A 27,974-nucleotide genomic window follows, 5' to 3' on the forward strand; every position below is an offset into this window, starting at 1 on the left:
ACACCTGGCTAAGTAGCATGTTTTTGACTGGTAGGTGGTAACACTTTGATCTGTATGAACATTGCACCAAGTTAATAAACAAAACTCATTTAAACTATGACCATTACTTCCCAACCCATAGTGTCTAATATTTTGATTATCCTTTGCTTTGTTTTTTTATTTTTTAAAGCATTTTTTAATTTATTTTTTAATTGTTTTGTTTATTTTTATTTATTTATTTAAGAGTGACAGGCAGAGAGAAGGAGGAAGAGAGAGAGAGAGAGAGTGTGCCAGGGCTTCCAACCACTACAAATGAACTCCAGATGTGTGTGCCCTCTTGTGCATCTGGCTAACATGGGTCCTGGGGAATCAAGCCTCGAACCGGGGTCCTTAGGCTTCACAGGTAAGTGCTTAACTGCTAAGCCATCTCTCCAGCCCTGTTTTTATTTATTTATTTGAGACCATGAGAGACAGAGAGAGAGAGAAAAAGAGACAGAGACAGGGAGAAGGGGCATGCCAGGGCTTCCAGCCACTGCAAATGGACTACAAAAGCATGTGCCACCTTGTGCATCTGACTTAGGTGAGTCCTTGGGAATTGAACCTGGGTCCATTGGCTTTGCAGGCAAGTGCCTTAACTACTAATCCATCCCTCCAGTCTCTGTTCGCTTTGTTTTGATGTGTGTGTGTGTGTGTGTGTGTGTGTGTGTGTGTGTGTATGTATGCCACGGCACACACGTGGAGGTCAGAGGACAACCTTAGGATGTCATTCTTCTCCTTCCACCTTGTTTGAGGTAGGTCTGTCTTGCTTTGTGCATCACAGTAGCTGGGCCATGAGCTTTGGGGTTCTTCCAACTCTTCTTCCCATTGCCACACATATATTTGGAATACAGTTGCATGCACCACTGTATCTGGATTCACATAGGTTCTGGGGATCCAAACTTTGGTCATCAGGCTTTCATAGCACGAGCTTTTAACCACTGAGGATGTGCTAGTAATAAATTATCAGGTTTTAATTTTATAAAAAGTCCAAGTTTGCCTATATGTTATATAATTTCTATTATATTTAATATACAATCACAAACAATCAATTTTCAGTCATTATTGTGTCTTTCATTCTTGAATGCTAGATTAACCGGGTATAGAATTCTAGGTCCACAGGTATATTTTTTCTAGGGTTGTAAACATATTTCTGCTTCTTGTAACCACCCTTCTAGATCATAATTCGTGATACTAGACCTGGGCTCTACAATAGGCCATATGTCTCAGTGTTAGGCTCTACCAACAGAGGGCGATCGAGGGATACTACAAGGCAAGAAGGGAAGAAGTCAAAAGGAGCTTTGTTCCTTGTGGTGTTTGGTTTCCAGGTTTAGTCGTGAACAGACCAGGATGTAGAGGTCCTTGGTCATCTGTGACCTCCAATCAGTTGCTTTCTTCCCACTTTAGGGGATGGCTTTCAGCTCTCCTGGCTCAGCAGTGGCCAATTTCTTTGTCACCCTATCAGTGGGCACACTGTTTCCATGACAACCATGCTGTCTCCATTATCTGAATTTCAGTTTTGCAAAGTCTCCTTCTCTAAGATTCTACTTTTCTTTCCAGTTACTTTTCTACTCATCCCCCAAGGTAGTAGTTTCTGTGGCTTTCACCTCCGTGCCTAGAGTTTGTGTTGTCCACTTGCTGGCTGACCACCACTTACTAGTTGTCAGTAACTGATCATATTCAGTTTTCTCTGTTTAAATTGTTAGTATGGCTTTAATTTCTTGACTGGATGCTGACTGGTGAGATGTTATTCTTCTGGTTTTTGTTTTATTTTTATTTCTGTATAAAACTATGATATCACAAAAGGATTTGAATAGCTTTTTCACTGAATTTATATATATATATATACATATATACATGTGTATGTGTATATATATAATACATATATATGTATCTATCTATCTATATAGATACACATATACATACATACATACATACATCTGGCAAGTAAGTTCATGAGAAGGATTTGACATGATTGGTCATCAGAGAAATACAAATGAAAACCACAACAAGATATTGTATGTGTCCATTAAAGTGCTAAACTTAGAGAAGTTAGGAAGATATGCTGTAAGGAAAGTGCAAGAGGAAAGCAAAGAAAACACCGGATTTGATCTCAGCGGACAGAGACTGTTTACCGAAGAACAGCGAGGGGCCGCAGCCTTCCCAAGGGCTGGAGGCTGGAGCACTGAGCTAGGCGGAGCTAAGCTTATAAGGAGGATCCTAGGAAAAACAGACTGGATCAGGTGCAGGTCCAAAGGAAGTAGATAAGGAACTTGTAGCTGTTTGTGTCCTTGTTCAGAATAGGCTTTTTCCAGCAAGGATTGTCTAATGGAGATACAGTTTCTGTTTCTTCAAGGCCTTCTGAGCTAAGGGAAGTACATCAATCAGGGGAGCTGTCAGGCTTGTCTGGGACTGACTACCTCAGATGTTTCTTCAAGGCCTTTTAGTCTTGGGGACAGTTATTAACTTTTAGTTTCCTCTAGTTTACAGGGAGAGCTGTTAACCCTTCACATGCAGTAATACTTATAATTTGTTTTGAAATGTACACACACACCATCCTAAAATAAAATAGTAACAACAGAAAGTAAATGAGGAATTGATGTATGAATTTAGTATTGTCAGTTGGACCGACATATCATATGGCAAGTGCAGTAAAATATTAGTGCCTAGTATGGGTATCTATCATAAAGTTCTATCAACTCTGCTCTGTGAATGAATATTTATAACAAAATGCTAAAAAGGGGGGGTGCTCTCAGTCTAATAACTATCTTTTATAAAAATATTCTTTTAAACAAGTAATCTAGGACTGGGAATGTGGCTCAGTGGGTAGAGTACTTCTTACTGAGCATGTATCCAGCCTGGGTTCGATCCCCTAGCACGGCATGAGAAGCCAAGTGCACGCCTAAAACCCCAGTACTTGGAAGGTGGAAGAAGAGGGATCCAAAGTTCAAGGTCACCTTCAGCTATGTAGAAAATTTGAGGCCAGTCTTGGCTACATGAGACTATGTTTAACAATCTCTTTTCTTTATGGTTTTAACAGTGGTGTGTGTGCATTGTTGTTGTTGTTTTTTCACTTTCATTGCAACATGTAACGTGCTTAGGGACAAATTCAGTTACTGCTCCTAGGGCTCCAAACTTCTTCCATTGTCAAAAGTGGTTAGCCCTTAGTAATTTGAATACTGCCTTTCTTCTCTTCTAGAATTCTCACTAGGCTCATGCTGGAATTTCTCCTCCTACCTCCCTCATGCCTCAGCCTGCCTTTCATATTTCTGTTTTCCTGTGCTCCCGCAGTGTGGCTGTCCTCTATCTAATGTAGGGATTGGGTTTCCTGCAGATTGTTCATCCTCAGGTCCATTTTCCACTTCACCGACTCTCTCTTCATCTATGTTACACATGCTGGCTGACCTATGATCATAGTTTTCATTTCTAGAATTTCTACTAAATTCTTTTCCAGGCAGAATTGTTTCATTTTCTCCTTCTTTTTACTTCCTTCATGAGATTAGCATTTCAAACTTTTACATTTTTATTCATATACCTTGTGTGAACATTCTTGGGGATTAAAGTTCTGGTGTTTGCTCTTTCTGCTAATTCTTGCTCATTGTGGGTTGTTTTCTTGTATGTTTCTTTATAAATTTGTTATGTGTATTGAGTGAATGCTTGTAACAGGGACTTTTCAAGATTGATGAAGGTTTTGTCTTCCCAAAGAAAATTTTTCACTTGACTCTGCCAAGGACATCGGGGTCATAAGCCCTCGTCTCTTTTAATATCACTTTTCTACAAAAGGCATCCAGAGTAAAGTTACTCAAACCCCAATCATGGCACATATGTTCTATCACAAATTTTCAGAGGTGGTCTCGCTTATTTTCCTCATCCAAAGCCTGGTATGAGAAGAGAAGCCACTGGACCCCGTCCTGACCCTAGACTGTTGGTGACAGGTATTTGCCCTGTCTTATCCTGAGGGGAGCACTGCAAGGGGCCAGATGCGAGTGGAGGTGAGGGAGGCCTGCGTTTCATAGGTGGGAGTGGAGGTGAGGGAGGCCTGCGTTTCCTAGGTGGGAGTGGAGGTGAGGGAGGCCTGCGTTTCCTAGGTGGGAGTGGAGGCGAGGGAGGCCTGCATTTCCTAGGTGGGAGTGGAGGTGAGGGAGGCTGCATTTCCTAGGTGGGAGTGGAGGAGAGGGAGGCTGCATTTCGGAGGTGAGGGAGGCCTGCATTTCCTAGGTGGGAGTGGAGGTGAGGGAGGCCTGCATTTCCTAGGTGGGAGTGGAGGTGAGGGAGGCCTGCGGTTCCTAGGTGGGAGTGGAGGCGAGGGAGGCCTGCATTTCCCAGGTGGGAGTGGAGGTGAGGGAGGCTGCATTTCCTAGCTGGGAGTCGAGGTGAGGGAGGCCTGCATTTCCTAGGTGGGAGTGGAGGCGAGGGAGGCCTGCGTTTCCTAGGTGGGAGTGGAGGTGAGGGAGACCTGCGTTTCCTAGGTGGGAGTGGAGGTGAGGGAGGCTGCGTGTCCTAGGTGGGAGTGGAGGTGAGGGAGGCCTGCATTTCCTAGGTGGGAGTGGAGGTGAGGGAGGCTGCGTTTCCTAGGTGGGAGTGGAGGCGAGGGAGGCTGCGTTTCCTAGGTGGGAGTGGAGGCGAGGGAGGCCTGCATTTCCTAGGTGGGAGTGGAGGTGAGGGAGGCTGCATTTCCTAGTTGGGAGTGGAGGTGAGGGAGGCTGCAGTTCCTAGGTGGGAGTGGAGGTGAGGGAGGCTGCGTTTCCTAAGTGGGAGTGGAGGTGAGGGAGGCTGCAGTTCCTAGGTGGGAGTGGAGGTGAGGGAGGCTGCGTTTCCTAGGTGGGAGTGGAGGCGAGGGAGGCTGCATTTCCTAGGTGGGAGTGGAGGCGAGGGAGGCCTGCAGTTCCTAGGTGGGAGTGGAGGTGAGGGAGGCCTGCAGTTCCTAGGTGGGAGTGGAGGCGAGGGAGGCCTGCGTTTCCTAGGTGGGAGTGGAGGCTAGGGAGGCCTGCGTTTCCTAGGTGGGAGTGGAGGTGAGGGAGGCTGCATTTCCTAGTTGGGAGTGGAGGTGAGGGAGGCTGCAGTTCCTAGGTGGGAGTGGAGGTGAGGGAGGCTGCGTTTCCTAGGTGGGAGTTGAGGCGAGGGAGACCTGCGTTTCCTAGGTGGGAGTGGAGGTGAGGGAGGCTGCAGTTCCTAGGTGGGAGTGGAGGCGAGGGAGGCTGCAGTTCCTAGGTGGGAGTTGAGGCGAGGGAGACCTGCGTTTCCTAGGTGGGAGTGGAGGTGAGGGAGGCTGAGTTTCCTAGGTGGGAGTGGAGGTGAGGGAGGCTGCATTTCCTAGGTGGGAGTGGAGGTGAGGGAGGCTGCGTTTCCTAGGTGGGAGTGGAGGTGAGGGAGGCTGCGTTTCCTAGGTGGGAGTGGAGGCGAGGGAGGCCTGCGTTTCCTAGGTGGGAGTGGAGGCGAGGGAGGCCTGCGTTTCCTAGGTGGGAGTGGAGGTGAGGGAGGCTGCATTTCCTAGGTGGGAGTGTAGGCGAGGGAGGCTGCATTTCCTAGGTGGGAGTGGAGGCGAGGGAGGCTGCAGTTCCTAGGTGGGAGTGGAGGCGAGGGAGGCTGCGTTTCCTAGGTGGGAGTGGAGGTGAGGGAGGCTGCGTTTCCTAGGTGGGAGTGGAGGTGAGGGAGGCCTGCAGTTCCTAGGTGGGAGTGGAGGCGAGGGAGGCCTGCGTTTCCTAGGTGGGAGTGGAGGCGAGGGAGGCCTGCGTTTCCTAGTTGGGAGTGGAGGTGAGGGAGGCTGCAGTTCCTAGGTGGGAGTGGACGCGAGGGAGGCTGCGTTTCCTAGGTGGGAGTGGAGGTGAGGGAGGCTGCATTTCCTAGGTGGGAGTGGAGGTGAGGGAGGCCTGCGTTTCCTAGGTGGGAGTGGAGGTGAGGGAGGCTGAAGTTCCTAGGTGGGAGTGGAGGCGAGGGAGGCTGCAGTTCCTAGGTGGGAGTGGAGGCGAGGGAGACCTGCGTTTCCTAGGTGGGAGTGGAGGTGAGGGAGGCTGCGTTTCCTAGGTGGGAGTGGAGGTGAGGGAGGCTGCGTTTCCTAGCTGGGAGTGGAGGTGAGGGAGGCTGCATTTCCTAGGTGGGAGTGGAGGCGAGGGAGGCCTGCGTTTCCTAGGTGGGAGTGGAGGCAAGGGAGGCTGCATTTCCTAGATGGGAGTGGAGGCGAGGGAGACCTGCGTTTCCTAGGTGGGAGTGGAGGTGAGGGAGGCGACATTTCCTAGGTGGGAGTGTAGGCGAGGGAGGCTGCATTTCCTAGGTGGGAGTGGAGGCGAGGGAGGCTGCAGTTCCTAGGTGGGAGTGGAGGCGAGGGAGGCTGCGTTTCCTAGGTGGGAGTGGAGGCGAGGGAGGCTGCGTTTCCTAGGTGGGAGTGGAGGCGAGGGAGGCTGCGTTTCCTAGGTGGGAGTGGAGGCGTGGGAGGCCTGCGTTTCCTAGGTGGGAGTGGAGGTGAGGGAGGCCTGCAGTTCCTAGGTGGGAGTGGAGGCGAGGGAGGCCTGCGTTTCCTAGGTGGGAGTGGAGCTGAGGGAGGCCTGCGTTTCCTAGGTGGGAGTGGAGGTGAGGGAGGCTGCAGTTCCTAGGTGGGAGTGGAGGTGAGGGAGGCTTCAGTTCCTAGGTGGGAGTGGAGGCTAGGGAGGCTGCATTTCCTAGGTGGGAGTGGACGCGAGGGAGGCCTGCATTTCCTAGGTGGGAGTGGAGGCGAGGGAGGCTGAGTTTCCTAGGTGGGAGTGGAGGTGAGGGAGGCTGCGTTTCCTAGGTGGGAGTGGAGGTGAGGGAGGCTGCGTTTCCTAGGTGGGAGTGGAGGTGAGGGAGGCTGCGTTTCCTAGGTGGGAGTGGAGGTGAGGGAGGCTGCGTTTCCTAGGTGGGAGTGGAGGTGAGGGAGGCCTGCAGTTCCTAGGTGGGAGTGGAGGCGAGGGAGGCCTGCATTTCCTAGGTGGGAGTGGTGCTGAGGGAGGCCTGCGTTTCCTAGGTGGGAGTGGAGGTGAGGGAGGCTGCAGTTCCTAGGTGGGAGTGGAGGCGAGGGAGGCCTGCATTTCCTAGGTGGGAGTGGAGGCGAGGGAGGCTGAGTTACCTAGGTGGGAGTGGAGGTGAGGGAGGCTGCGTTTCCTAGGTGGGAGTGGAGGTGAGGGAGGCTGCGTTTCCTAGGTGGGAGTGGAGGTGAGGGATGCTGCGTTTCCTAGGTGGGAGTGGAGGTGAGGGAGGCTGCGTTTCCTAGGTGGGAGTGGAGGCGAGGGAGGCTGCATTTCCTAGGTGGGAATGGAGGTGAGGGAGGCCTGCGTTTCCTAGTCTGTGGCCAAGCCCAGCAACCTCCTCCCTGCAGCTTTCCTGGCGGCTTGGTCTGCTCCAGTTTTCACTTGTCCCTCTGTGTCGGGTCTCTGGAAATTTCCCTCGCTTTCTTATGAACCCAGTTATTACTTTTCAAAGCCTGTTGGTATAATCTATTCAGCGTTTTCTAGGTGTTTCATATTGGGAGCGTCTTCAAGTAATCCGACCTTCCAGAGCACCGGAAATGAAAGCTGGGTCAGTCATTGCACGTGGGCCGGTTCCTCCTCAGCGACTCTGGAATGGATGCGCCCCTCTCCCAGGAAACCTGGGCGTGCAGGGGCCCCGGCTCCTGCCCTCGGGAGCTGGTGAGCGCGCACACTCGCGGCCTCCAGCGCGGGCTCCCTACACTGGCCGTGCAAGCCCGCCCAGGCCCGGCTGGGACAAGGGCCCTGAGCGCGCCACGTGGGAGCGCGGCTTACGAGTGAACGTCTGTTGCCTGACAAGAGCACTTAGCCGGGCTGGAGAGATGGCTTGCCTGTGAAGCCTAAGGACCCCGGTTCAAGGCTCAATTCCCTAGGACCCATGTTAGCCAGATGCACAAGAGGGCGCACGCGTCTGCAGTTCATTTGCATTGGCTGGAAGCCCTGGTGCGCCCATTCTCTGTCCTTCTCTCTCTGTGTTTATCAGCCTCATTCTCTCCCTGTCTGTCCCTCTCAAATAAATAAATAAAACAGAAAAAAAACAAAGAGCACTCAGCCACGTGGCCTGGGGCCCCATGTCTCTCTAATGGGCGCTCCTGCGGTAGCCGCAAATCCGAGGATAAGCTGTCGGGGAAGGTGCATTGCACACAGCTGATGTGGTTTGCTGGGACATGCTGGAAAAGGGGCCCGACCAGCATGTTAGTCCCTCCGCAAACCGCTCTGGGACATTGCCAGCCAGTCCTCTCTCCACAAGGGGCTGGGTGATCCTCTGGTGTCCAGATTCCCCCAGAGATGAAAGGAAAGCGTTTCTGCTGGGAGGAGGAGTACCAGGCTGGAAGATTAATTTCAGGGACATATGGAATGAAGCAATGCCTCTCCAGGTATTCCCCCTCACCCCGCCCCCCGCTGTTTCTGACTAGGCCCGGCAGAAATGGAGCAGCTCAGCAGGACAACGTGCGGGCAGCGGTGAGGGACCCAGATGTACGAGTGAGCTCTCTATGGTCAGTCTCAGCTGGCCCCAGACCATTGGGCCTGACTGTCACTCTGAGGATGACAGCGTCCCACCACTGAGGAGAAGCAGGCCAAAGCTCCGCACAGTCATGCCACTTGCTCATGGTCACAGTGCCATAAGTAAAGACAGTGGGATGCAAACCTGAGACCTGTCTGTCAAGCTGGGCACTTCAGCTTGAATGCAGTGAGAGAATGGCAATTTACGCCACCACCCACTTACGGAGTTGTGAGTCAAGAGGGAAGGGGACAGCTGGCTAGGCCTTGCCAAAAAAAAAAAAAAAAAGAAAAAGAAAAAGAAAAAAAAAATCACTATAAGAAGTTGATGAAACTTCCAACAGCCTGATAACTTGAGAAAATAGACAGGAGATCAAAGATGATGTCTGCCTGCTCCCAGCCCCTTATTTTCTTCTCCCCAACATATTTCTACCACTGTCTTGTTTGGGAGTAAGGGAGGCACGGCATGGAGTTAGCTTTTCTTCATCCTCAGCTGGGCTGTTTTCAGTCCCTCCTGGAGCCGGGTCTTTTGCCATTTCTTGGTGGTTGCCTTCTGCCTGGTCTGAGGCCCGGAGCTTGGGTCAAGGTGTTCCCATTTGCTCGTCTTCAAAACGATCAGCCTCCCCACTGCCGGTCTGTTGCATTGCAAACATGCTACCAATACAAAGCATTATTAGGGCATCCTTGCCTGATAAACACATCCTCAGGGTCCAGTGATCAAGGCTGCTTTTAAAGGCCTCAGCTAATATTTACCTGCCTGGCTTCCTTCTCTACCCTTAGCTGTGCTCTTCTGCTGCAGCTGCGCCCAGGACAGAGAGCTCTTTTGTGTAAACTCAGAAGTCACCTGCACTTATTTTGTGTAGCCAGGGCTGTCGTGGTAGGAAGCAAGCGGCTTTTTTTTTTTTTTCAGGTAGGAGTATTTGATATAATAGATTATTACATGTTCAGCATATAAATTACTAGGTCTTAGAAGCAAGAAATGAGTAATTTGGCCCTGAGGTAATATAACAGCTACTGTAGGGTCACTAAAATCAATTAAGTAGATCATTTGTGGTCAGGACATGGGCATGGAATTACTTCCTGACTAGTATCCAGCAGTCATTGCCTCACCGAATCATGAACAAACGGGTATTGAGAACCACAAGTGAGTTTGAGGCCTTATCTAAGTGTTGGGCACAAAGAAATAGAAAGCAAACAGCCTCAAGGAGACTAGAGACTTTACCCAAATCCTTCATATTGGAAGATAATTGAAGTCACTGCGCTTTTTGCTTGATAAATGCAAGGGTGGGAAGTGGGCTCCCCTAGGCAATGACTGGATTTGAAACTGGAAACTCCGGGGGTAATCTGCACAGCGTCGGTCAGAGGCAGGGCGTGAGGGAGGGGGCTGCAGGGGTGGGAGATGGGGACGAGTAGCTGTCCAGCTCCATTGCTTGCTGGTGAAATGACTCGAAGTCCAGCTCAGCTGCTTACTGCCGACTTGGGCTGAATTGCTCAACCACACCGAGTTTTGGCTTCTCATCTGTCCAAAGGGAAGTGTAGCAGTCGTCAACCTGGCATTCCTCGTTACTGGAGCATTGCAAGAGATGTATGTGAGAGTCCTTATGCACAGCAGGCATGCTTAAGAAGAGAAGCCATAGCCGGGTGTGGTGGTGCACGCCTTTAATCCCAGCACTCGGGAGGCAGAGGTAGGAGGATCGCCAAGAGTTCAAGGCCATCCTGAGACTACATAGTGAATTCCAGGTCAGCCTGAGCCAGAGTGAGACCCTACCTCAAAAAAAAAAAAAAAAACAAAAAAAAAAACAAAAAAAAAAAAAGAAGAGAAGCCATGATCTTCTGACACCTGTGTGAGAGGATTGGCTGCTTCTCTGTCCGCTGGGGCCTTCAGCCCTCCATCCCCTGCTCAAAGGACCAGAGCTCTGGGGCTCTGACCCCATGAGCTCAGTCCCAGCTGAGAAGGGGTCCTGTTTTCTATGGGACTCAGAGACAAAGCCACTGTGGCCTGGAAACCATGAAGATGGCAGCACACTTCCAGAATTGAAGACCACTCGCTATCTTCGCCTTCCACACCCCAAAACACTTGGGTCTTTGCCAGTGAGGAACTTTTTCCTTGCCTCTATAATTGAGAGAGGACGTGGCTGGGTCATTGGGGGAGTGTTATCTGGCCTGTGAGTCATCTAGGGCATTTGTCCACTAGCCAGCCAAGAATGGATTAGCTCGGGTCAAATGGCATGTAGGGTGAGAAATTATCTAATGAATCTGAATAATCTAGTCCCTCCTGTTCCTCAGGGGTCAGAGCACCCTTCACCGCAATCCAGCCCCTCCTCCTCGGCACCCTGAGCCCAGCTGAATGAAAACGGGTGGATCCAAGTGAACTTCTTTTATGCAAGCCCCAATGAGGGAAAGATGCTGTAAAATAACTGTCAGAAACCTAAGTTAAAATGATGTCAGCCTCCGATAATTAACACTAGCAGGCTTGACAGCCAAATATGCTAAATAAATTAGTCCTTAAATGCTTATGTGTCTTCCAATTATAGGTTTTTCGTCTAATAATTGCTTCACCGAATAGATGAACTGCCTCAATATGCTGCTTACTTTTGCTGTAAAGATGTGGCCTTCAGAGGCTAATATTACACTGAAACACTTGCCTGTCCCTGCCTTTACCTGTACAATGGGTGGCTTTTGTGAGTGACATTTAAGGGGATTGGTGAGAATGGTTCCGACTGGACTCAGCCAGTTTTTATTAGGTATCTCCTTAGCATAGGGAACAGGGCCAGCCTGGGATGGAGATACAGACAGCCATGTCAGTCCTTGGCCTGGGGGCTTATGCAGGGGTGGGGGGGGGCGGATTAAAGTGAGTGTGGTAAGAGTTTGTGGGGCCCAGAGGTGTCTGAAGAAGCATTTTACAAATGCCTCAGGTGGTAGAGCTTTGGGAAGCAGAGAGCAAAATGGGGCCCCCGCCCTAAGCGAGGCTCTTTTTCTGGAGTATATAAATATACATGTGTGTGCAGGGCATAAGTGTGTGGTGTGGGCAGTGTGTAACCATGTGCAAATGTATGTGCTAGCACACATGTGCAGAGGCCAGAGGAGGATGCCGAGTGCCCCTTATTACTGTTCTGGCTTATTTCCTTGAGACAGAGTCTCTTGGTCAACCCAGAGCCCTTCATTTTCCTGTGGGATTGGCTGACCCGAGAGCCCCAGGGGTCTTCTTGTCTCCACTTGCCTCAGCTCTGGGGTTCCGGCATGTGGGGCCCAGGGTGAGCTCTTCCGTGGGTGCTGGGGCTTGAACTCAGTCTCTTGTGCCTGCACAGCACGCGCTGTTCCCCACCGAGCATCCCGCAGCTGCAACTCGGGCCTTCGAAGGGCCTTGGCGCCAACAGTTCTGGGCCTGTTCAGTCTCTAGCTCATGCTGCACAAGCTCACGACCACTGCCTACAAGTGAAGGAGCCAAGCTGGCAGTGCCTTCGCCTTACTCCAAAGCCCATGGCCGCGAGCACCACAGTGCTGGTTCTTGTACCCAGGACCCAGCAGAGTCCCTGGGGCATTTTCAAGACATGTACCTCAGGTCGTCCCTTCAGGTCATTCCCAGGGTTGAGAAGGGGGCGGGGTTGGTGCTCACCAGCCCAAGGTAGGAGGATCGCTGTGAGTTCGAGGCCACCCTGAGAATACATAGTGAATTTCAGGTCAGCCTGAGCTAGAGTGAGACCCTGCCTCGAAAAACAGAACAAGAAAACAACCAGAAATATAGGCTTGCATCTAACAGTCTTGAGACAGAACAAGAGAACACATGTCTAAGAAGCCCCTGGTTTCCTGGGGCACACTGCTGAGAGAAGTGGGACCATCCAGCTTCTGCATCTCCCCACAGGCTGAGAACCACTGCGCTTGTCTCTCGTTCTTCCTGGCTTCTCTGCATGTGAATGACATCTGTTTCTGGTGGACACAGGGCGGCGTGGGGGAATAAACATGGAGCAGCGCCCTGGGGCAGATTCAACATGTAGGGACGGGACGGGCAGTAGAGCTGTCTGCCTTCACTGACCCACACAAGCCCCTCTGCAGGACCGCTGATTGAGTAAATGTGTTCCCCACACAGGAGGAACATCCTGGGCTTATAAGTAATTTCCTCTGAGGGCTTCTCTCTCCTTGCCCAGGAGAGGTACCCTTAGCTGTTCTCTGAGGCAATAACCCAGTGCTTTGAAATGAACCCACACAAGGGGAGCCCCCCACAGACTGACGGAGAGATGCCCTGACTGCTTTGCTCTGCTTCCCAGGCTGGGGGAACGTTATGATGTTGGAGCTATATTGAAATGAAACACATTTTAAAGTTTTATTCCATAATGGAAAAAGCAGGTAATCCAAAGTGGCCATAATTCTTTAAAATAATTTGAAAAATAAATGAATTTAGTTTGCTTTTTGAAATCAGGAAATAGTCTCATTGTTTGAGTTGAGATGTCATTAAACCTTTGTTTTGGCCTTATTAAAAAGCAACAGTCAAAGAATCAGGGGCATTGTGATGGGATGCTGGTGGGAATGGAGACTGTTAATTTCTTCAAAAGGAAAGAGATCAGGATTAGAGCTTGCCCTCCTAGCCAGTGCGATGACTGATTCTATTCTCGTTCCCTAAGGACCCCCCCCCCCCATCTTGGCAATACCTGTGACTCAGGAACTAACAAAAACCTGTGTCTCTGTGTGTCTCTCTTTCTCTGTCTTTAATGGTCCCTTTGTGTCCTGATATTTTTCCAGGTTGGCAGCTGTGAGGAAAAGCAGTGTGACTTGGTTAGATGCAGGTCCTGCTCTCCAGTCTGGAACCAAACAGATAAGAACTTGTATGTCAGAATGCAAAGTTTACTCAGCATCAGCCGCAAGCGTTTGATGTGGCCTGCCCAATCTGGCCTCCCATCTTTGAAGTTCTATGACACATGGCTAGGGTTCCGTCAATAAGAAACAGACCTTTCTTCTTCTTGCTAGCTTACACATCTGCCTCCCGGGAACGCCCAGCATTAAGGCAGGTCACAGTAGTTCCTGGACTGACTCTGATGTATCCATAACAAGACGGGGCAATGGTTAAGGAAAAGAAGGCGTTTAAGAAAACCCCTGAGGAAGAGAACTGAGGTGGGCTGTGAGAGCAACAGTGGCGGGTTGGGGCCCTGTTAACCAGTGACCCACAGGGCCCGCCTCTTCCTGAGGCTGTTTACACGGGGCTGAACATTCTCCTTAGGAACTGACTGGGCGAATAAGCGCTGCTCTCTTTATCTGGGGCACTGGCTGTTTCTCACTGAAAGGGAGCAGGGTGACAGGAGCATCGGTTTGTAGTGTCACTCGGCAATGTCATTTAAATTGCTTAGTAAATGGCTTATTTGTCAAAGAATATTGCTTTTTCCTGGAACAAAACCTGGTGACTGATGGATGAAGCCTATGGATATCAGAAATGATATCAAGATGGTGCCCTTTGCAGGGGCAGAATTGGGAGCAGGAGAGCCTTTGTTCTTAGAAGTGAACCTATCTAAAGAGTGGACTGTACGAAGGTCTCAGATGCCAGCTCTGTGCCCCCAGAGCTAGTTTGCAACAGAAGTCTTTATCTCTCTTGGAGCCACAGATCCTCCCTCTGTAAGAAGGGAATGATCGAATCCATGTCTTGGTTCTTACGATGGCTATATGAGTTTAATTATATTCCTACAAGGAGCCCTTTGATCTGTGCCCAGTGCATAGCACCTGCTGGGCTGGGCCCGGGAGAGGTTTGGTCCTGTTATCCAAGTGACAGGGAAAGCAAAGTGTCTTCCAGGGGCCATGGTGGGGATACCAACAATGAGGCATGCAAGGCCTGTCCTTCATATGTGGGAAATGACATGGGACTGGCCAGTCAAAGAAGGATGACACTTACTGCCACAGAATTGGGCATTGAGCTCCAAGAGGGTGCCAGCCCCCGTTGTGTCCTTGTTCACTGGGGGAAACGTAGTGTGATTTGGTCTCCATCAAGCCTAAGAAGCACAGTGGAGGGATGGGCTTCTGAGGGTGAAGAACGGTGAGTGGATTCCCATTCCCAAAACGGCACTGGTTCACCTAGTCCCTGGATGGCCTAAGTAAGTATTTGCTAAGAGTATGGAGGAGGGATGTGCACGAATGTCCTGAGCATTGTTTCCCAAGGCAGGACCTAGGGACACAGGCCTTGGAAAGAGTTCTTGCTTACAAAGTGCCTAAGCCTGGGGTCTAACTGGTACCCTCTAGACAGATGTGGCCTTGCGGAATGAAACTTTGCTGCCCCTTGTCTGCCCCCTCCTACATGTCATTAAGGTCACATTTTGATCAGCAGGCAGAGGCAGGAGAATCTCGGCAAGTTTGAGATCAGCCCAGGCTACACAGTGAGTTCAGGACTAGCCTGGGCTGCCAAGAGAGACCTCACCTCAAACTAAACTAAAACTCCCCCTTGAGCCATAGGCCCTCCGTTTGTTCTTTCCTCCATGGGCTAGGGTCACCAGACACCTTCTATGGGGTGAAAACACAGCAAGAGGAGTGGCCTACGTAGCGGAGGAAATGGACTTTGGGCCAGTAGTTCCAGGTGGAAAGAGAAGAGCTTCATTTTTGCTTGAGGAAAAAAAAAAAAACCACACACACGATACGGATGTGGGAATTGATGGGCTAAGTGGACTGACAATAGGTGGTGCGGTTTGGCCGGAAGATAAGTGGCCAAGTGCTTCTCTCCTTCATTTCTCAGAACCACAGAAGATAGGAGAGGTGTTCCTGCTTTATAGACAAGCCTCTTGATTTCGAGAAAGTGTGAGTAACTGGCTGGTTACACTTAAGCACGTGCCTCACTCCTCAAACCTTCCCTCTGCGATTTGCACAGGGAAAGACTAAGGGTGAATTTGGAAGGATAAATTGTGGCAAAACTGAGAAGGTCTTGAGCGGTTGGTTGTGGTGGTGATAAGAAGCTGCCAGGGGTTTGGGTGGGAAAGGGACATTGCCAGGTTGTCTATGCGATCTTCTTGCTTCAGAAAGCTGAGGAATGGTGGGGGTCATGGAGGCTTGTTCTGTGAAGAGCAGCCTGTGGCCGGAAACAAGTGCCTGGACCAGTTGTGATGACCTGTGCAGATGATGGGGTTCAGGGACAGAGGCACGGATGGGAGGAATTAGTATGAAGATCCCCAGAGCTGAAATGGGAAGGTGAGGGTATAAAAGAACCATGGAGGGGCCCATTTCCTAGAAGTCCTGGGTTCTCCCCACGCTGGGCTCTGCAGAGGACCACGGGAGGAAAACCCCAAGGGGAGGAACAGAGTAGTGGGTATCGGAAGTCCTTGGCCACCAGGCAACACTTCAGGGGAAGGAAGTTGCCATGTGCTGTTTTGCCTGGAGGAGAAAGCTTTGGTTCTCAGCTTGGTGGCTTAGGCCTGGGATAGACAGTTCCACACAGGTGGTTGGCTCTGAGCTGGATCTTAGGAGACACCAGCTCAGGCCTGGGTAGAAGAAACAGATGAGCTGATTGCAGTTCCAGTCCGATCCCAGGTGGCGCTCTAGAGCCGAGTTGCACCACCAGGCTGCTGAGCCCAAGGGAAGGGGGAGGGCAACACAGCTCCCGCCAAAGGCTCAGGCATCTCCTGGATAGGTGACTCCATCCAGCCAAGGACCATTTGAAGGAAGGGTGCAACCGTAACAGGTGGTGAACAGAAGTCCACACCCTAGAGGGTGTCTACTGTTCCCGCAAGCCGCTCCCTCCAGCTGTCTGCTTCAGCCGTGACCCTGGCCACCAGGTTTCTGTGCTCCTCAACTTCAGTGTTCTCTTCCAGCCGAGTGCTTCTTCCCCTTCCCTCCTCTCCTTTCCCACGCAGCTAAAAATATGTTTTCTATGTGGACCCTTCCTCCCTTGCTCTGAGCAAGAGCTGACCCGCAGCATTTGATGCCTACCAAGAGCATGGCATTAAAACAAGCATTGCTTTAAGCTAAGTGTGGTGGCGTCGACTTGTAACCCCAGAGCTCAGGACGTTAAGGCAGGAGGACTGGGAGTTTGAGTCTAGCCTGTGCTACTTATTCAGACCCTGTCTCAAACAGACCAGCAAAACTAGTGGTTTTATCTTTATTATTTGTGTGTGTGTGCGCGCGTGTGCGTGTGGGTGCAGATATATGCATTCCATGTAATGGGTGCAGAAATCAGAGAACACAGAGTGTCTTCCAGAGGAGAATGCAGAGTGTCTTCTGTCACCCCTGTAGATTATTCCTCTGAGACAGTCTTTCATTGAGCCTGGAATTGCTGTTTTGCAGTCAGACTTGCTGACCAAGGAGCCCCAACGATTCTGTCTCTGTCTCCCTCTGCCCTGGGGTGACAGGCATCTGTGGCCACACCTGGCTTATCATTTTCTTTTCTTACGCATTTGTGTTACTAAGAAACTTTCTGTGATCTTGGTGGGTAGTAGACTTTTTTAAAAATATCATTTATTTATTTATTTGAGAGCGACAGACACAGAGAGAAAGACAGATAGAGGGAGAGAGAGAGAATGGGTGCGCCAGGGCTTCCAGCCTCTGCAAACGAACTCCAGATGCGTGCGCCCCCTTGTGCATCTGGCTAACGTGGGACCTGGGGAACCGAGCCTCGAACTGGGGTCCTTAGGCTTCACAGGCAAGCGCTTAACCGCTAAGCCATCTCTCCAGCCCGACTTTTTTAATGTTTGTATTTATTTGAGGGAGACAGAGAGAGAGAGAGAGAGAGAGAGAGAGAGAGAGAGAGAATGGGCTCATCAGGACCTCCTGTCACTCCACTTCCAACTGCCACTTTGTATACCTGGCTTTATGTGGGTGCTGAAAATTGAGCCCAGGCTGGTAGGACTTGTGAGCAAGAGCCTTTAACTGCTAAGTCACTTCTCCAGCTGCAAGGCTTTTTAAAAAACATATTTTTATTTTTTAATTTATTTGACAGAGAATGAGGGAGAAAGAGAGGGAGAGATACAGAGAATGGGCGTGATAGGTCACCAGCCACGGCCAATGAACTCCAGATGCACGGGCCCCCTTATGCATCTGGCTTATGTGGGTCTTGGGAAGTCGAATCTGGGTCCTTTGGCTTTGCAGACAAATACCTTAACTGCTAAGCCATCCCTCCACCCCTGCAAGACTTTTTTTTATTATTCAGTTTTTGCATTTTAATGTACCAGGCACACATTAAAAATATATGTTAAATTAGAATTTATTGAGCACACGAGTGAAGTTGCCATAATTGTAGGATGTAATACATGTAAAGGGGACCCTTATTTCTGCAGAGGGTGCTACCTTCCTGAATGATTTAGGGTAATCGCTCAGTTTCTAGTTGTTATCTCTAAAATGTGAGCTACTAAACTCCGTTCTCCAGTGGATTTGAGGTCTGCCTGCCAAACAAAATTGAAACCTGTGCAAAGATAGCCTCTGTCTACTGTTTGCTGAAGGCATCTAAAATCCTTCTTGTTTGCCTGAGACCTTATTCCTTTGTTAGCCTCAATTGCATTGCTAATGGGGAGCATGTCTTTAAAGCATCAAAAACATTTAAAAGTTGAGATAGCATTTCTTTATTTTATTTTATTTGAGATAAAGAGAGGCAGAGAGAGAGAGAGAGAGAGAGAGAGAGAGAGAGAGAGAGAAAGAGAGAGAGAGAGAGAAAGAGAGACAGAGAGAGAGAGAGAGACAGAGAGAGAAAAAGAATGGGCATACCAGGGCCCCCAGCCACTGTAAATGAACTCCAGATGCGTGTGCCACCTTGTACATGTTGCTTCCGAGGGTACTGGGGAATTGAACCTGGGTCCTTAGCCTTCTCAGGCAAGTGCCTGAACCACTAAGCTATCTCTCCAGCCCCCACTTATTTTTTAAACATATTTTATTTATTTATGTGCAAGCAGAGAGAAAGAGAGAGAGCATATCAGAGCCTCTAGCCCCCACAAATGAGCTTCTGATGCACGCACCACTTTGTGTATCTGGCCTTACATGAGTACTGGAGAACCAAACACTGGTCATTAGGCTTTTCAAGCAAGTGCCTTAACCACTGAGCTATCTCTCTAGGCCCCTGAGATAGAATTTCATTTGTGCTATTTAACTATGTTGACAAAGACCATTTTATGTCACCAACGGGATGCTTAGATTTTAAGGGAGGAAGAGGGCTCTGGGGCAAGAAGGGGGTATTGGAAACTGCACTCTACTGGGTAATGAAGAAGGAAATGGGGACGTTAAATGCTTTGGCCAAAGTCACATGGCTAATAAAAATTAGGGTTAGTGAACTTTTAAAATTATATGAAACTGGGACTGGAAAGATGGCTCAGAGTAAAGGGCTTGCCACATAAGCATGAGGACCTGAGTTCAGAACCCAGCGCCCAAGTCAATGCTGGTGGGCGTGGCAGATGGGCCAGCTGCGATTGCAGCATTGCAGCCCTCGGGAGGCAGAGAGAGGAGTTCCTGGAGCCCAGGCTTCCCCTGAGAGCCTCTGCCTCTCAGTGAGGTAGAGAGTGAGTGAAGAAGTCACCCAACAGCAGCCTCTGGCCTCCACATGCATGTGCACACATGCATGCAGGCAACACACCTGCACAAAACAGAAAGGAAAATTCAAACTGAATTCTGTTGAATTCACAGTTAAGTTTGTTAGAGTGCTTCCATGTCAAGCACAGCGTGCGATGCTTTGCAAAAGGCGTAAGACCACGACCAGCCCTTCCCATCATACCCGCAAGTCCCCCGAAGCCCTTTGCAGTCAGTCCCCAGGCCTTGGCTTACAGCCATCCACCTTCTATCACTAGAAATTAGTTTTGCTTTTGCTCAAGTTTCAGTGGAAAGGGATTCTGATCTGAATTTCCCACTTAGCGAGTTGCTTTGGAGACCCGGCCCTCTTCCTCAGTCCATCCCCATTTGTTTTTATTGCTGCGTTGTGTTCTGAGGGGCGCCGGCCCACCTGTGCTCATTCATTTACCTGCCATGAGCTTCGGGCAGATTACAAGATGTGCTACTATGAATAGAGTTGCTGTGGCCGTTTGTGCCCACATCTGTGTGACTGTTTTCATTCTTTTGGGTAAATAACAATGAGTGGAGTTGCGGGGCTACGTGGTGTTTGTCTGGTTTTATAAGAAAGTGTCAAGGTGCTTCTGGAAATGATTGTATTATTTTGCATTCCAGGCAGCAGTATAAAGAGTCAAACTTGTGAGGCTGGGTTCTGAGCTGTGGCCCATCTGATGGGGACAATTAGGTCCCTTCTGCCTCAGATGACTGAGCTGGCAGGAGGGTAACCCTCAAGCTTGCTGCCCTGCCCGGAAGCCTCCAGGCTCCGCTCACCGTGCATGGTTCAGCAGGCTGCAGGAAAGCTGGGAATTCACACCTGTGACACCCAGAGTATTGGGCGCACAGAACAGTCTTTGAGAAAGTGCTGTACACTACACCAGATTCTTTTCAGAGAAAAACTCCCCCTCCCCCAGTCAGAACATCTGGTATTCTAACAGGGAAATGGCTGCAGTTAACAAATGCCAGCATCTGGCTGGGCCAGCTGTTTCTGTATAACCATTATCTGTGGGTGCTCAGGACGCAGAGACAAACGACTTGGGGTGGTGGGGGGTCCTTCCAGCTTTCTGAAGTGACTTTGAAATGCGTGTTTGTCTTGACTTTCCCCTAACGCTGTGCTCTCGGACCATCAGCCAAGCAAATGGGGGAGCACACTTTTGAGAAGGAGACTTCAGGATTGCAGGAAACTGCCTTGTAGGTTCCCTCACCGTTGCATTCTTTGAGGCGGTCAGCCACACGCTCTGCTGAGATGACCGGATCCCTGACAAGGTCCTGAGAGCACACGTCCGCGTGGGGGGTGGGGGGCTCTTGTTGGGAGTCGGACCTGGACCATTGCTGAGCTGGCGGAGGGCTTCACTGGGGGAGACTGAAAGAGAGCCTTGGTCTCAGCACTCAGCTAGACAAAAGGCAGTGGCTCACTGTGAGGCTTCTAAAGCTTTCTAGCTAAAACAAGCACAAGGTGGGATTCATTTCGTTAATGATTCTTATGTGTGGCCGTGCGTATGGCGGAGCGGGGGACAATCTCTACTGCGGGTTGGCTTCACCGTCCACTTCCTTGGAGGTGGGGGCTCTCTTGTTTCCTGTTGCATTCGCCAGGCTGGCCTGTGAGCTTCTGGGGAACCCTCCTGCCTCTGCCTCCCACCTCACCATAGGTGCTCTGGGACCACTCATGCCCACTACCGTGTTTGTCTTTCCATGAGTTCTGGGGTTCTGAGCCTAGGTAGTCACGCTTGCATGATACATACTTGATGCCCTGAACCTTCTCTCTAGTGTTCTTAATGGTGTTCTTAGTATTAGACATGGTGGGTGAAACCTCACCTCAGAATTAGACCTGAATTCAAGCATCAGCTGTTCCACTTACTAGCTGTGTGCCTCAGTGGCGTCATCTGCAAAATGGCCGCAACACACCACTTCACTGGCCCTCCTCAAGGGTTTGAAGACACCTGAGGGTCTGCTCAGAATCTAGATCTGGTTACTGTCTGTGAGGGTCAGGTGGGAGCAGCCATGTGACATGACCCGTGCTGGTCCGTAGTTGAGGACCCTGTGTGCAGAGCCTGGGTGCACAGGGCCGCTCAGGGCAGTTAGCCTTTGTCCTAGTGAAGTCCTGGTCCATTCCAAGCACAGTGAAAAATGCTCCCCCGCCACTCCTGGCAAATCCTTCAGGCCCTTTCCCCAGGGAGCCAGATTTGTCACTTCTTATCTGACGTCTGAACAACACGGAGGCCTCCCCTGGACAGTCTGAAGTCTGAGCACTAATGACCTTCAGACACCTGCCTGTGCGTGCGTGAGAACCGCCCAGGCTCGTTCACACCTCCTTCCTGCTGGATGGAGCTCTGCCTTCCTGCTACCGCCTCAGAGGCCCTCCCAGGGTCAGAGGCAAAGGGGGGCCCCCCTGTGGCCTTCTAGCCCCAGGAGACTGTCCACAGGTGGGGACAGGTGGAGGCTTTTCTGGATCACTCTATCCAAAACCCAGCTCATAGCCTAGCTTGCTCTCTGCAAGGGATCTCACTGAGACCCCCATCCGTATCCCAGCAAGGGGTCCTGGCATCAGAATCTGACACCTTCTCCCTCTGTCCAGTTCCTACAGACACCAACCAGGTCCTTTCTTTTTCAGTCACATCTCCTATGCCCAGGAGAGTGCTCTTTCTTTGGGATTCTTTGGTCCCCTCTGAAGTACACTCGCTCCCTACCCCTCCCTGTTCCCATCGGTGGTGACCTTGGCATGTCTGCCAACACTCAAAATCTCCAGGCTTTATAAACGTCATATCTCAGAAGGGGCTGACATTACATTACAAGAGGATCTGTAAACCTCCCTGGGTGACTGATGTCTTTTTTAAACAACAGACCAAGACTTCATTTAAATTAGTAACATGGAGATTAGAGGTGTTCTCCCAGTCCCTGGCTCGGCCACACCGAGACGCTGAGAATATCAGTCACATGAAAGCTGTTAAGTTTGAGATGGAAATGAATCAGGGAGCCTGTAAAAACTGTCAGCAGGTCAGGGAAGTTTATGAACTCTTGCTGTATCTAATCATAAATCATCAGAATAAGCTAAAACTGAGAAGAAAAATGTCCTCTTTTGTAATCTAATGCTGTCTGTTAGGGCAATAAAACTCAAATGGAATGCATGCATTGCAATTTTTAGCTGATACTTTACATTATTAGAGAAGGGAGGGAAGAGGCTCCAAGTTAAAAGAGTGAGACAGATGAGGGGAAGGCCACCATCCTTCTAAGGCCACGGGCTCTGATTCTCCCTCTCTCACCTCGTTCGGCCTCAAAACAAGGAACTAGGTTGGGAGCATTGGGTGTTGTGTAGTAAGACTGTCCTGGCGATGGCCTTGAGAAGGGTCACGTGGGCTAGTCTCTGCTCTCAGCTAGAGTTCCCACAAGTGCCTTGTTGACTCAGGAGACGTTCTCACAGGTTCAGTGTGAGGAGGGTGAAAGGTGTGTGCCAGCCAGCTCAGGCCTCCAGGTTCCACAGATTTCATCAATCTGGATTTGTGCTCTGACTCTCTGGGAATGGCTTGTTCCAAGCTGGGCTTCTTTTTTTTTTTAAAATTATTTATTTATTTATTTGAGAGCGACAGACATAGAGAGAAAGACAGATAGAGGGAGAGAGAGAATGGGCGCGCCAGGGCTTCCAGCCTCTGCAAACGAACTCCAGACGCGTGCGCCCCCTTGTGCATCTGGCTAACGTGGGACCTGGGGAACCGAGCCTCGAACCGGGGTCCTTAGGCTTCACAGGCAAGCGCTTAACCGCTAAGCCATCTCTCCAGCCCTTCTTTTTTATTTCAGTATATAATGTATTTTTATTTACCTTATGAGAGAAAGAGAGAGAGAGAGAGGAAGGGCATTCCAGGGCCTTCTGTCACTTTAAACAAACTCCAGATACATGTGCCACCTTATGCATCTGGCTTATATGAATACTGGAAGATTGAAGCTGGGTCCTTTGGCTTTGCAGGAAAGTGCCTTAATCACTAAGTCATCTCTCCTGCCCTAAGCTGGACTTCTTAAATGCTCACCTGTGCTCTTGGAAGCCTTCAGAATCAGTCAGCTGGCCTGTCCCTTTCTCCTCTTGTCATGTTGTTTGAGAAGACAGCTGACCTCTTGGCTTTTGCGCTTTCCCAGACCTACCTGGGGATGGACAAAGGCCCAGCAGACAAGGAGGTTATGTGAGGAACAGAATGGCTTCATGCAGACCAGCCACTGGCTGAATTCTACTTCTGTGCCATGTTCAACAGAACATGGGAACTGAGTCCATGTCCCGCAAGACGGTGGAGTGGAGAGAGGTGTAGTGGCACTGAGTTCATGCCAACACCCAAGATGGCATTAGCTTACTGCGGCCTTTCTATGGTCTTTGTGAATGAGCATGGAGATGCTTGAGGGTGCAGGAGGAGGAGGATAAGAGGCACCGACATGCTGGGTGCTGTGGTCACTGTCTTGTTGTTGGCAAAAAGCACCTGACCAGAAACAGTTGATGGGACCAAAGGGTTTATTCTGGCTTACAGACACAAGGAGAAGCTCCATGATGGCTGGGGAAAATGAGGTATGAGCAGAGGCTGGACATCACCTCCTGGTCAACATCAGGTAGACAACAGCAGCAGGAGAGTGTGCCAAACACTGGCAAGGGTTGGCTGGCTGTAACACCCATAAGGCTGCCCCCAATAACACACTGCCTCCAGGAGGCTCCAATTTACAAAATGCCGCCAGCTGAGGACCTAGCCTTCAGGACACATGATTTCGTGGAGGGGAACCTAGTTCAAATCACCACACTGAATAGAGTTCAGGGTCTTCATGTGGCAGATAGTGAGCGCTTGTCACTCTTGTGTACAGGTGCTTCTGGGAGCCAAAGAGGTTTAACCTCAATCAGCCATGGCAGGCCTGAGGTGGTTGATAAATTAAAAGTGAATGGGTTAAATTATAATATAGCAAATCAGCTGAGACTTGGGCTGGCTATGGGCTAGAACTTTCTGATCTTTGAGAAATTTAGGCATTGAACTAAGGGTTCAGGGTAGAGGGAGCCAGAGAAGACTCTGTTACTGAGAACTGTCTAGGAAATAGCAAAGATATTACATGCCCATGTATATTGGGTTACATATCCTTGTGCAAGAAGGCCGCAGTGCGGGCTAGCTCATGTCTGGAAGTTCATGAAGTACTCTATCTCTACCTTCCACTCAGAGAGATCAGAGTCGAGACCCTCCTCCATGTAGACAGCATCTTAGCCTATACCTGATAAGAAAATACTTTATACTGGGTGTATGAGCAACAGAAATTTGTTGCTCACAGTTCTGGAGGCTGGGAACTACAAGATAGGTAACAGCGATTCGGTGTCTGTGAGGGTCTGTCCCTCACAGATGGCATCAGGTGTCATCCCTTTGTCCTCTTGTGGTGGAAGTGGTGAGCACATTCCTTTAGGTCTATCTTTATGTGGACATGAAGTCCTTCCATGGGGTGGAGTTCTCATGACCTCACCACCTCCCACAGGTTCTGCTGAACACTCTCACATCAGAAATTAGGTTTTGCCTGGAATTTGGGGAGGACACTGACACTCAGACCCTAGAGAGTGGTGACATTTTCTTCTTACTCCTATAGAATCTCCCCAATCTTTCCACAAGACTACTGTGTGGTTCTCTTCCTACCAGTAGAAACAGTGCAAAGACAGGCTCCTGTGCAGAAGGTGCACAACCTTGCCTTGGCATAATGGTCAGCAGTGAATGGTCATCTCCACTGCTCCCAGGTTGAGTGACACTAATGAGCCTTGGGAAGAGCGAACATCTCAGAGTAGGCTCTCAAAAGCAAATGTAAAGGGCTGGAGGGATGGCTTAGCAGTTGGGGCATTTGTCTGCAAAGCCAAAGGACCCAGGTTCAATTCCCCAGGACCCATGAAAGCTGGATGCACAAGGGGGCTCAAGTGTCTGGAGTTCATTTGCAGTGACTGGAGCCTTAGTGTGCCCATTCTCTGTCCCTCTCTCTCTCTCTCTCTCTCTCTCTGTCAAATAAATAAATAAAATATATTTTTAAAAAGCAAACAGAGGGCTGGAGAGATGGCTTAGCAGTTAAGCACTTGCCTGTGAAGCCTAAGGACCCAAGTTCGAGGCTTAATTCCCCAGGACCCACATTAGCAAGATGCACAAAGGGGCGCAAGCATCTGGAGTTCGTTTGCAGTGGCTGGAAGCCCTGGCGCGCCCATTTTTTCTCTCTCTCTCTCCCGCCTTCTCTCTGTCTGTCACTCTCAAATAAATAAATAAAAATAAACAAACAAGAAAGCAAACAGAAAGGGGTGGGGTGTGGCAGTAAGTGCCTGCCTCATAGAGTGTTATGATCTAGATATGAAATGTCCCCCTCAGGCTCACGTGTTGGGACACTTCACCCTCAGCTGGTGGCGCTGTTTGGGGACCTTTAAGAGGCGTGGCCTCATTGGGGGAGGCAAGTCTCTGGGGTTACACCAAAATCCCATCTCTGTGTAGTTTCCCTGTTTCACTGTTGGCTTCTGTGGTGTAACAAGGATGTCACAAGCTCCTGTTGCCCTGGATGGCCAAGGCCTGGGGCCACGCCTTGTCTGCCACAGTGGACCATCCCCCTTCCTCCCGTAAGCTCCTGCTGTCTTAGACTGGACAGAGGCGCCCAGGGCCTGTGCCTGCCCGGCCACCATGCACCGTATCCCCTTCCTCTCAGCTGATTTTGTCAGGTATTTTACCACCACGGCACAGACAGTGACTAGTTCACAGACCTGCCACCAGCCCCGGGAAGCAGCAGCTATGGGCAGAACAGCTCGGGTTCAGCCTCTCCAGCACAGGAGGGCAGGGGAGCCACTGTGAGCGTTAATGCCTTCATCAACTTCTTCCTTTGAGAATCGGGTCTTTTCCAGAGGACACAGATTTGAATCATCAGTGGGTTTTGGGAGGCCTGGGGCCTCTCTGAAGGCACGCCTCTAGTGTCCGGCAGGAGGAAGGGCCATGTCCGGAGATGGAGGTGGGTACCATGGAGAGCCAACAGAACAGTGCCTGGGAATGAAGGGACAGGGGGTTTCAGGAAGGAAAGATGATCATGGGGAAGGTTTCGTTTTCTGGGGATCAGATCCTGAGTAACAGCAGTCACGAGGTTGGAGGACAGTGTTTTTGAATCAACACCAGTGGCATAGAATGGAATAATTCAAAAAAACATGCCAGGCAGAGGAGGTGCTGGGACGTAGTCCTGAGAAGACTGAGACTTCAGAGTACGCAAGGGCTCTCAAGCTAGGATGACTTTTCCGAGGTGTCACCAGTTGGGAAAAAGGGACCGAGTCTTTAAATCTGGAAGCGATTTGCTCTGGAAACAACGGTGCGAGGAGGACGAGCTAGCTGTCCAGTGTGGCCACCTCCAGGGAGAACTGACTTCCCAGGACTGCCCACCAGCAGTGCTCCCAGATGCTCAGTGTCAGTTCTAAGTCACACAGTCTGTCCCCTTGTCCCTCAGAGCCACTTCCTGCATGTTCTAGAAGCAGTTCCTCCAGGATTTTATGAACCTTGCTTTGTAAGGAGAACCTGGAGGAGGAGAGCTGGTGCTCCCCCGCCCCCCTGGCACACTCACGTGGAGGAGCCCAGGCCACAGAGCTCAGGAGGCTCATCACAGGGATCTCTTGGGAATACCTATGAAAGGGACCCTGATGGAACAAGTTCTGTCAGTGACTTTGTCCTTGAGAACAAATCCCCAACCAGAAGCACCTTACGGAAAGAACAAAGTTTGATTTGGTTTACAGTACTGGAGCGTAGGGTCCATCATGGTGGGGGTGCGGAAGGGTAGGCGGGCTAGAGTGTGAAGCCAGTCGCCTCTGCTGCTCTGTTGACAGGAGAGAGAGAGAGAGAGAGAGGGAGAGAGAAACCACAAAATATGGAGCTGGCTGTGACATGCTAAGGCCTGTCCCCCAGGGCTACACTTCCTCCAGCCACACAACATTCTCTTTCAAACACATAACGCACGGAAGCATTGTTCACTTAAACCACCATCCAAGAGGAGGTGGTGTGGGAAGCTGAGCTGTGCTGGGCCTCAGCTGATCCTAGGGAGATTTGCAGTGTGTGGAGCTTCCTAAGTTGGGGCAAGAAGACAGGACTAGGGGTCACGTCCCTTGGGGATGGTGGCTCTCTTTAGCTTAGATAGTCCCTGGTGGGGGCAAAGAGCACTTTGTGTTCAGGCATCCTTCCCTGTAGAGTGAGGAGTATAAAAACCTCCATTTTCAAAGGGAGATCTGAGTGCCCATTTAACACCCACTGTAGGACTGATTTCCATGATTTAAAATAATCAAAGAAGATGAAATAAAAAGTTAATAGATATTTTTACTCACAGCTCCAGTGGCTTCTTAGTTGCTGCTTTGGAGAGCACAGTAGAGGAGGGAGGCAAACGAGAGGATGCGGACCTGCAGGTTGCTTTTGTCAGAGGCTCATTTGAAATTCAGGAAGAAATGGGCACTGAAGTAGAGCCATGAGGCTTCCAAGCTGAGAATGGGCACACTGCACACGTCCATTGAGCTTCTTGATTAGAAGCTTTTATTTAAAATTTAAAACTTCAACTGATATGTGAAAACATACAAATTGTACATATTAACAGAGTACCATGTATTACTGTGAGTCACTATATTTTATGAAATAAGATTAAAGTACTCAAGCATTTGTTACTTCTTTGTGGCAAAACCATTTAAAATCTTTTCAGCTATTGGAGATATTCTGTAGAGTCACCATAGATGGTCACTCTGCTGCAGAAATTCACAGTCCTCTCTGACCACTACTTAGTACCACTGGCCAACCTTTTCCCACTATTAATTCATTTACACATTCATTCATTTAGAGACAGTGTCTCATGTGACCCAGGCCGGCCTTGAACTTGCTCCGGGTCCTAGGATGACTTTAAACTTAGGAAGTTCTTACATCCACCTCCCCAGGGCTGGGATGACAGGCGAGCGTCACTGTGTCTGGTTTCAGCACTCTACCAACCGAGCTACGGTCCAGCCCCGGCTTCCCAGCC

The sequence above is a fragment of the Jaculus jaculus genome, chromosome 1 (genome assembly GCF_020740685.1).
Source record: "Jaculus jaculus isolate mJacJac1 chromosome 1, mJacJac1.mat.Y.cur, whole genome shotgun sequence".
Lineage (NCBI taxonomy): Eukaryota > Metazoa > Chordata > Mammalia > Rodentia > Dipodidae > Jaculus > Jaculus jaculus.